General features: G+C 50.6%; 1 protein-coding gene and 1 pseudogene across 11 annotated transcripts in view; one reads left to right on the top strand and one right to left on the bottom strand.

The window, feature by feature from the left end:
* Positions 1 to 381: 381 nt before the first annotated feature.
* The window catches only part of LOC130684014 (bromodomain-containing protein DDB_G0270170-like), an 80,816-nt gene continuing 70,743 nt past the window's right edge, over positions 382 to 10,454 (top strand). For 6 of the 11 annotated variants that reach the window (XM_057503306.1, XM_057503311.1, XM_057503309.1 and 3 more), the window contains exon 1: positions 4,632 to 4,855. The gene's annotated coding sequence lies outside the window, so the exon portion shown is untranslated. Of the gene's footprint in view, positions 534 to 4,631; positions 4,856 to 10,454 lie in introns of those variants that run through there. The other 5 variants (XM_057503304.1, XM_057503303.1, XM_057503307.1 and 2 more) reach the window with 3 other exon arrangements.
* On the bottom strand, positions 4,867 to 7,121 carry LOC118920335 (cytochrome c oxidase subunit 1-like; annotated as a pseudogene).

The raw sequence follows: 10,454 nt of genomic DNA, 5'->3' as shown, positions 1-10,454 counted from the left end.
TGGCTGCGTATTAGCTGCAGGCGCCGCCGCCCGCCATATTCGTCAGTAGCATCGCGAGTGCCTGGTGGAGAGAGAGCCCTTGCGGCTCCCTCTGTGCTTCAGTCCGCTGGCCCTGTCCGGCGCGTCTGGCCCGCAGTTCCATTCGCTCAGGGGACCCCGCGGAGACCAGATGTTGATGGACCGTGAAGCTCTGGGCCCGCGCTTGTTTGGCTGCGCTGTCCTCCGGCGCGCATGTGGGGGCGGTACCGATCTCGCCCCGCCTTCTTCCGCCCACGCCCCCCAGGCCTCGGATCGACTCTTGGCGCCCGCTGGGCTCTCTTCGCCGGGCTCTCGGCGCCTCAATCGTCCCTTCTCGGCTCTCCCGCGGAGGGCGGCGGGCGGCGATCGGCTCGGACTTGGAGACGCTGGCCCGGCCGGACTTCAGAGACCTCGGCCGAGAAGCGGCTCCCGCTCCCGCGGATCTGCGGTGGAGGGTCCAGAGCGGGCCCCGCTTCAGGGGTGAAGGCGACAGCGACGGTTCTGCGGGCTGGAAGGTACGTGGCCGCGGGGCGCGGCGGGACCCGAACCGGGCGCGGGGACCCCTGCCCCCGCCTGAGGGCGCGGGGAGGCCGGACGAGGGGGAGACCGTGCGAGTGGCTCGGCGGGCAACACGTGGCCGGCGGGGCCGGGAAGCGGCCGACGCGGGTGCTGGGCTCGCGGGACCTGGCCGGGGGTCGGGAGTCGGCGCGCTCCGCCAGCGGGGCCTCCCGGGAAGGGAGGGAGCGGAGCGGGTGCGCCCGAGGCGGGCGTCTGAGCGGCCGGTGAAGTTTGCCGGGGCAGGTGGTGGAGGGGCCCGCCGGAGCCGCTGCTATTCCGTCCGGGTCCGGGTGGTGAGGGCGGCTGCTCTCCGCCCCTTGGCGCGCGTCCGCCCGGCCCGGGGCCGCCCCGCCGACTTGCTCCTGCCGCTCTGGCTGCGGCCGCAGGTGGAGGGGACGGGCCGGGTCGCGCAGACGGGGAGGCCGGTGGGCGTTTTGCCCTGTGTGGATTTTCTCGGCGGAGGCCTCGAGGGCGAGGGCCTGGTGGGCTAAGGTTCAAGTGTGACCCGCGGCGGGGCGGCGTGCGAGAAGCAGCTTGGAGGCAGCGCCTTCGAAATCAAAAATTTTTTCATGAGGCACTTCTCGTATTTTTAATTTGTGAATGAAGTTTCTTTACTTTGATTTGGGGACTGACAGTGCATGTTCTATATTTAGAAATTCATCTTTCTGTCTTTTCGATTTGTAATCTGCAGCTGAATAATTTATGACCAACCACAGATATTCTGAGACAGGGACCGTGGTTGTAGTCAGAGTAGGGTGAGGGCACCTGGAAAAAGACCCCTACCAAATCTCCGAATTAAACAATTCAGCAAAGTCAGTCACATTAATTCTCTAAAGTAGAATATCAAAGTGGGAGTATAAGCATTCTTCAGTGAAGATTAGTTAAAACTGAAAAGCCAGGAGTAACCTGGCCTGGAATGTTTAAACATCCCCTAGATAAGAAAATACCTCAGCATAGCCCGTGTCTTCATTGTGTCAATTAAATGAGACTATTGTAAAATTTACTTTAGCCTGCTAAAAGGCCCCGTTTATCTTTAACTTTGCCCACATGCTGCTTTTCCTCCTCCAGACCCTAATCAAGTAATGTATAACCTGGGCAATTAATACGGCAAGTAAGCCCAGCCATGAACAATGTAGTGAAAGGCAGGAAGGATCCCATCTTAAAGATAAGATTGCATTTTAACACCCAGGATGTTAAGAAGTAAGATTCTTAACTTATTCTTTAGCAAACAGACAATACCTCAGCCCACCTCGGGAGAACCGTCCGGAGGGGTGGAGGAGGGGGGGAGAGGGGTGGGTGGGGGGTGGGGGCTGAGCAGCGTTCAGAGGGGTCGTGAGATCAGGGTTTGGAAGGCCGGGTGCTGTCTTTACAGGTGCCTCCTGCTTAGGGCAGCCCGCGCGTGTGTGTCGGTCCCTCAGTCGCAGGACGGAGTCACCTGTGTGTAAAACCAGTTTTCATACTAGAGTCTTTACTTACGTACTTACTTACGTATCATTAATCTAGTTACATGAGGAATATTATGTTTACTAGACTCCCCCCTTCACTAAGTCCCGCCCCACATACCCCATTGGTCACTGTCCCATTGGCGTAGTAAGATGCTGTAAAATCACTTCTTTTTTCCTCTGTGTTGCACAGCCCTTTCCGAGCCCCCCCCCCCGCTACATTACGTCTAATAGTAATGCCCCCACCTTTTTCCCCTTACCCTCGCTTCCCACCCATCCTCCCCAGTCCCTTTCCCTTTGGTAACTGTTAGTCCATTCTTGGGTTCTGTGAGTACCGTCTTTTATTTTACATGGATGCTGCACAGAAAGGGGAGTGTGATGTTGATGCGCGCGCTCTCCGTCGTTGGGGCTTTGGGGGCAGCGCCAGAGGGGGGCGGGGTCCGCCCGCAACCGACACTGCGCACGCTCGTCCAACAGGCCAGCGCTGCCCACTTCCGGTGCCCGCCATCTTTCCTCCCCACTGCGCAGTCACCCCCCCCCCCCCCCCCCCCCCGCAGAGAAGGAAGTTTCCTGCTTGAGCTCCCCCGCCGCTCGCCTGTGCCTCACGCTCACACTGTCCCCGCCGGCTGCTGCCCCACTGCCGCCAAGGCCGCCTCCCGCTGATGTCGCCGTTGCCCGCCAAAGCCCTGCGCCGCTGCCGGAGCCCTCCAACAGCGGCCACCTCCCGCCAACTCCAGGGGCCCACCTTGCCAGGGACCCTGTGCCCTCTTCCTCGTGCAGGCCTGTCCTCGCAGCGGCAGCTCACAGTAAGCAGCCACCCCCTGGGGGCAGGCGGCGTCGGCTCGGAGAGGGATTGGGCGGGGAAGGAGTCCGCTGCGGGGAGCTGCGGGCTGGGGCGCCTCGGCGGCGGTGTCTGCGGCTGCGGGCGGGGTTTAACCCGTCGTCTGCAGGTGCGCCATGAGAGGTGGTGGAGGTAGAGGCAGCGGCAGGCGGCGGGGACCGGGGTCTGCAGTGGGCAGCAGCGTGGACGGGCTGCGCTCCATGGTGGGCCGTGGCGTCTGCAGCGGCGGGAGGCGCGGGTGTCTGTACCCGAGGCCGACCTCCGAAGCTGCTGTTGACAGGTGCGCAGCCAGAGGTGAGGGCAAGGCATCAGCGGCATTGGCAATGGGAGGGCAGCGTGCATGGCTGGCGATGGCGTCGTTTGGCGGTGGCGACTGGAGGTGGTGAGCGACAGTTGGTAGTGGCTGGCTGTGTCGGTTCCAGGGGCGGAGAGGCAGCAGCGTAACGGGCGGAGTCTGCCCGCAGCCGATGCCCAGCATGCTCTCCCCACCAGGCAAAGCCAACGGCTTCCGACGCCGCTTCCCTCCACCAAAGCGCAGCCACTTGTCCTAAAGCCCACCTCTCTCCTGTCCTGCCCGCCGGTGCCTCCCGCTGACACCTACCCCAGACGCCTGCCGCCACCGCCGCCCTCCAATGCCTTCTCCCGCTGACGCCGAAGTTGCTGCCTTCGCCGACGATGCTCACGGCCCTCAGACTCGTACTGCCGCCAACAGAGAACCCCCTTGCCAGGGACCCGGCTCCCTGGTTCCCACGCAGGCCTTGCCGCCTTGCAACAGCCTCAGGTCATAGTAAGTAGCCGTCCCCATGTTGGCTTTTTTATCAGGGAGTTTGGGGGTTTTGCATGGGGCCCGGGAGGAAAGTGGAAAGATGTGGGTGGGCAATGGAAAGCCGTGCGCAGTGCACGCACCTACCTGGCCAGGAAGGTGACTGGATCTCAGCCGGGAGCTCCCCAGGCCCGCCAGCTTCTCTGACTGCGGGTAATGGTTTGGATGTCTGGTTGGTGGGCACGCGGGCACGGCTGCTGCAAGGGTGCATCCGCGGGGGCGGGGGCGGGGCCTCCTGTGCTTCCAAATGGGTCAGCGCGGGAGTCCAGGGAGTGTGTCAAGGTCCCTGCGGCTGCGTGGTGGCGGCTTGGCCCACTGGTGAGTGTGTTGCTGTGGTGTCAGCTTCCCTCCTTCATGTGTGTGTGTTAGAGAACTGTGCGGTCTGGAACAGTGTATCTGGGTGCCTGTGCACTAGGAGAGCTTGAGGAATGCAGATGGCTTTCCATAACTGCCTGCCTATTGGAGAAGTCAGGTGGGGAGACTGGGGCGGGCTGCTGGGGAGATTGGCCTCAACAGGGAGGGAGGCCCCTGGAGCATGCATAGTCATAGGTGAGTGCATCCTTCCCCACCCCCTTCCACCTGGCAGGTTGCCTGCAAATCAGGGCTTCCCCTGTGACCCACTTTCTCTGCCTCAGAAAATCCATCTGCTAGTGGACTGTCCCTTCTTTGTGGGGAAGCCCAGTGGGTCAGGTTCACCCTCTTACTGACATTTTTGTTTTCCCTATAAGGTCTCCACAGGGAACAACTTCGTCTCTCTGAAGTCAACTCATGAAAAGTTCTACTTGATCCATTTCTGCAAACATCTGCTGTTCCCTTCCACCAGGGTCACACAAGGCAGATAGGTAATTCCTTTTAGCATCCTTAGCAAGCCACCATTCAGTGCCCTTCCTCATCCCATAGCATGGCAGAGAGCACAGCTGTTCTCTGAGAAATCTCCCTCCTGCTTTCCACAGTGGCTGCACCAACTTGGAGCCGTTGTCCTGCCAGCATTCCGTTGTCTCCACATCCTTGCCGACACCTGTTATTTTTTTTTTGTCTCTTGGATTTTGGACATTCTGACTGATGAGACGTGACATCTCATTGGGTTTAGTCTTGCATTTCCCTGATGATGAGTGATATTGAGCATCTGTTGGCCATCTGTATGCCTCCTTGGAAAAAATGTCTTTGAAGTAGGTGAGGGGTGAGAAAATGAGAATATTTGATATCTTGATCTAGGTGATGGTGGTGTGTGTACATATGTCAGAATTCATCGAACTTTACAATTTGTGCATTTTATTGTATGTATTTTGGTGTAAAGTTTCTTAAGAGCAAAAATTGTGGTCCTTTGACAAGGGTCAGTGTTAGACACACCGTGTATTCTGGCACTCTGGAGGTGAATGCGGGCTGCTCTAATATGCATCTGTGGGTGTAGGAATGGGTAGTTTCTGTCTTGCAGCCATCTAGGCAGGCTTAGTGAAGTGGTCATTCCTGCTTGCTGATGCAACTCGATCTAGTACATGCTATTAGAAAATTAATAAATATTGAAGTACAGTATGGGAGATAACATTTTGTTCCATGGTGCCATCAAAACAGAGGGTAGCTTTGGGACAGAGAAGGTGAGGAGTCCTGAAGTGCACAGAAACCCCAGGCCCCCTTCTCCTTGGTGTTACTTACAGACCCTGATGGGCACCGTGAAGCCCAGCCAGAGGGTCAGTTTCCTGGGGTAAACGTCAGGTAGCATCGAGTTCATTGTCCCTCTAGGCTTGTGGCTCCCAAGGCCTTAGCCTGAGTTGAAAGGGGCATACCATGGAAGTATAAAGGACTTAAACCTATAATTTAACTTTGACTAAGTTATGTAAATTTTGCTAATACTTCAAAAATTGAGAAAGAGGTTATGATACTGGCTTGAAACCATTTTTGGGTGGTTTGATTCCTTCCTTCCTTGTTTAAGTTTACAAAGGCAGGCTCCTCAAATGTATGGTAAGGTGGGGAGCGGCTGTGTAATCATTCAAGATCAGTATTAGTTCTACTTATGTGCATCTCTCATTTAAAAGCAAAAGTTTCTCATGTAATAAAATTATAATGGCACTTAGTGAAATAAAGGATCCTATGGATGACATAATATTTCATGTTGTGTAAGCATCTGGGTAATCAGAATAACATTGTGGTATTCCTGAAAGTCCGAGAAAATGTTGAGGGGAAAAAATTATATTAACACCCACAAATATAATTGTAAAGTGAATCTTTGCTCATGTAGGGTTGAGGGTGTATCCTGAAAATAGAGGAAATCAATGTACAAATCCCCCCATAATAGCAAAAACTGCACCTATGGAGAGCACATAATAAAATGGGCACTACTACATAGTAAGTATCATGAAGAACAATATCTAATGATGAATTAACTAGTACAATACCAGTTAAGCCACCTACTGTAAATAAGAAAATCAAGCTCAGGGCCCATAATATGGCCGGGGATCATTTTACATTTCTGCCATGCAGAGTTGCTAATCAACTGAATACTTTCACACCTGTTGGAATTGAAATAATTATAGTGGTGGATGTAAAACAGGCTTGTGTATCAACGTCTATGCCTACTGTAAATATATATGCTCACATAATGAAGCCTAGAAAGCCAATTGACATTACTGCCCAGACTATGCCCAAATACCCAAAAGGTTCTTTTTTCCCAGAATAGTAGGTTACAATATGAGAGATGATTCCAAAGCCAGGAAGGATTAAAACATATACTTTGGGGTAACCAAAAATCAGAATAAGTGTTGATATAAAATTTGATCCCCTTCCCCAGCAGGATCAAAAAATGTATTTAGTTTGCAGTCTGTTAAAAGCATAGTAATGCCGTCAACTAGAACAGGGTAGAGACAGTAGTAGGAGTATGACTGTAACTAGAACTGATCACACAAGTGGAGTTTGATATTGGCTTATAGTGGGAGGTTTTTTGTTAATAATAGTTGTGATGAAGTTAACAGCCCCTAGAATTGATAAGACACCTGCTAAGTGAAGAGAAAAAATAGTTAAATCCACCGAGGCCCTTGCATGTGCTAAATTACCTGCTAAGTAATTTATACGGTTCAACCGGTTCCAGCTCCTGCTTCGACTGTAGAGGATGCTAGGAGAAGAAGAGGGAGGGAGGAGTCAAAAGCTTATGTTATTTATATGGGGAAATGCTATGTCTTGGGCACTAATTATTAAAGGCACTAATCAGTTTCCAAAGCCCCCAATTATAATACTATCACCATAAAGAAAATTATTAAACAGTTGTGTGCTGTTACACTTACATTATAGATGTGATCACCACCTAAGAGGGTCCCAGGCTGGCCTAGTTCAGCACCATAAGAAGGCTTAGAGCGGGTCCCACTATTCCAGCTCAAGCGCCAATAAGAAGGTGTAATGTGCCGATGTCTTTGTGATTAGTTGAAACTAATCAACGATTGATGAACATGGGTAAGGTGGTTGAATAAGTATTAGACTGTGAATCTAAAGATATAGGTAAAGTCCTCTTCTTGCCAAGTCCTGAGGTGTTTTACATACTGAATTGCAAATTCAGAGAAGCAGCTTCAATTCGGTCCGGACTTCTTCCGCCACCTTTTTTTTTTTTTTTTTTTAATGGCAGGAGAAGTAGATTGAAGCTAGCTGATTAGGGTTTTTAGCTGTTAACTAAAGTTTCACGGGTTTGTATCCCATCAATCTAGTAAGAATTTGGCTTAATAAAAGTGTTTGATTTGCATTCACGTGATGTAGGATAGAGTCTTACAGTCCTTAGGATCAGAAATTAAGTGTTTTATACTTGCTTAGAGCTTTGAAGGGTCTTGGTCTGTGTAACCTAAATTTCTAGTTTAGAATTGATATGGTTGGAATTAGTGGAAGTATTATTGTGGATAGAATAATTAGGGGGGTTAATTTTATGTGTTTTATAGTTTCAAATTGTCACTTTTATGTTGTTGGTTATTGGGAATATTGTTAGTGTTGTGGAATAAGTCAGTGCATATAAAAATATAAGTTTAGTAGAGCTATCACTGCTATTATTGGTAATATTATATTGTTTCTGCTAAGTTCTTGAATGATCATTTAGGTAAAAATCTGGGTAATGGTGGAAAGGCCTCCAAGTATAGTTAGGATTGTGAGCATAATGGTTGTAATTAGCAGTGTCTTATTTGATAGGTGAGACAAAGATAAGGTGGTTGTTGATGAGTTGTGTACTAGCATTATAAATATTGATAGGGTCATTATAATATAAATTAGGAGATTTAGAATAGTAATAGTTGGATTATATGCTATTATTCAACCTACATGGGCAATTGAGGAGTAAGCTATAATTTTTTGTAATTGTGTTTGATTTAGACCTACTCAACCTCCAATTAAAATTGAGAGTGTTGCTCTAGGTATTATCAAGTTTATGTTAACTGTGGGTGAAATTTGACATAGAACTGAGATGGGTGTGATTTTTTGTCAGGTTAATAGTAGTATGCCCTATGACAGCAGGGTTCCTTGTGCTATTTCTGGAACTCAGAAGAGGAATGGGGCTATTCCCAGTTTTATGGCTATGGCTGTGGTAATGATTACAGATGCCATCACCTGGCATCCGGTGTCCACTTGATCTGCACGGCGTGAGAATTATATCCCTACAATCCCAGAATTTGGAGAGCCATGGAGCCCTGGATGGAGTGAGATTATGTTCTAAGAACTCCTTCCCCACTGGCCTTAAGTAAAACTGGGAGAGAGAAAAGGCTTGTAAAACTAGAAAGCTGAATTAAGTAGCAAAGTGACAGATGTTTACCTCTGGAGGTTGAGGTCACAGGGCTTTTGTCTCCATTAGGGTTAAGAGTTAATAGACAAGTCCAGTTGGCTTGTGCAACAAGAAGGTTCATTTACTGTCAGACAGTACACACCCAGACGGGAGTGCAGGTGACCTGAGAGAGGAGGCGCAGTTAAGGGCCTTTTGGGTAGCTGTGGGCGTACGGCATGCTGCATACAGGTGATTCCTAATTCCTTTGAAGTTTTGTCTTCAGAGTAGGGTTATTCAGGGGACTGTATTGATCCAGATCTCAGCATTTTTTATCCCCCTAGGTTCACTTACACTTTGGAGGTCTATCTCCGGTCCTGGTTATAAGGTTCCTTAATTGATAGAGGGGCTGGAAGAAGCAGAACAGCATGTCGATGAAGTTAAAGTATAAAGTGGGCTTTTCCTAGGCTGAGTATATTTCACAGTGTCATGACCCTCATCCCATTTCTGTGCTTTGTCTCACTGCGAATGCAGAGAGTAGATTGAGAAGGTGTCTCCAAAATTTGCACTTTTGTTTGACAGTCAAAACTTCCTAGTAACATCCAGCTAGTTCTCATCTTGGTCACCAGAGGCAGCAGCGAACAGGTAATGTGGGTGCTGTCACTCAGAAGTGGAACCTGCTGCTTAGACATTCTTTGTGCTCCAGTGTAGTCAGAGCAGCAGAAAGTCTACTCATACTCAGGAAATTAAAATTCTAGATTTGGGAAATTTCCCCCCTAACTACACCCTATCATGCTGTCTTGCAAGTGCTCAGACAGCCAGGAAGCATCTCCAGCGGAAGTGGAGCTTGCACTGCCCCATTCGACATGGCAACAGGGAGTCGCTGGACCACCTCATCTTCCCTGTTGGGTTTTTCCAATCTGAACCCCGAGAGGAGTGGAACCCCTTGCATTGCAAAGCTGAGCACACACGGCAGCTGTTCAGCTGCTCTGACTCCAGGATTTTCTTCGCAAGCCCCTGTATGTCAGGCTGGGTGGTGAGGTGACAGCTGAGGCTGGGTGAGTGGAGAGCGGCTGACAGGAAAACAGACTCCTGAAGCCATTTCTCCCATCTCTCTGCCCCATGTTCCTGGGGAGGAGGGCCTCCTTGGCCTTGGCATTATGCCAGAAGCCTTGACTTTATCCTCCTGAACGGGATCGTCCTCGGTGCAGATCAATGTCATGACTAGGAAGGAAATTATGGTGGAAGTGGGGAGCTCTATGCCTCGTCTTGGGGAGAGAGAGGTCCCTGCAGGCATTATGGGTATGTGGGGACACCTGTTGTGATATGATTGATGATAAGTAAATATTTGGTAATTCAGATGACCAAAATACATTTCCTAGGTATTTTTGCTCCTCATGCACAATTCCTGAAAATCCTTCTGAGCCATAACTGTCCAATGGGTGTCTTGTTAGGTTAATGCAGAGGCTTTGGGGCCCTATCCTAGGTTAGAGGCTGGTTGCCAGGGGCACCAAGCTTGTGATTAGAGGATGGGAATTATTAGCCCTCAGCCCCCAGGGAAGAGGAAAGGGATGAGGGCTGGAGGCTGAATCAGCAATGGCCAGTGATTTAGTCAGTCATGACTTTGCAGTGAAGCCCTCACAAAACCCTAAGAGAAGAGCACATCTCTCTCATCTCCTGTTTCTCTGTCAGAGCTTCCATGCCTGGGGAACCAGGTGGCCTGCACATACCACCATGCCAGGCCCCAAGCACCCCAGGAGGATAGAAGCTCTTTTATTTGGGACCTTGCCATATGTGTGTGTTCATCCGGCTGTTGTGTCCTTTATGGTACTCTTTATTAAACTGGTAAACGTGAGTGTTCTTCTGAGATTCTGAGGCGCCTTAGCAACTTGGGCAGACCTAAAGGGGAAGTTGTTGGAATCCCCACTCTTAGCCTGCAGGTGGGAAGCACAGGCTAATTGCATGGGGCTTGCAACCAGGCTCTGGAGCTGGGGTGGAGGGCAGTCTTGAGGATAGAAACCTTACCCTGTAGAATCTGGTGTTGTCTCCAGG

Source organism: Manis pentadactyla, chromosome 6, assembly GCF_030020395.1.
Source record: "Manis pentadactyla isolate mManPen7 chromosome 6, mManPen7.hap1, whole genome shotgun sequence".
NCBI classification, from domain to species: domain Eukaryota; kingdom Metazoa; phylum Chordata; class Mammalia; order Pholidota; family Manidae; genus Manis; species Manis pentadactyla.
This window is presented reverse-complemented; position numbering and strand designations above follow the sequence as displayed.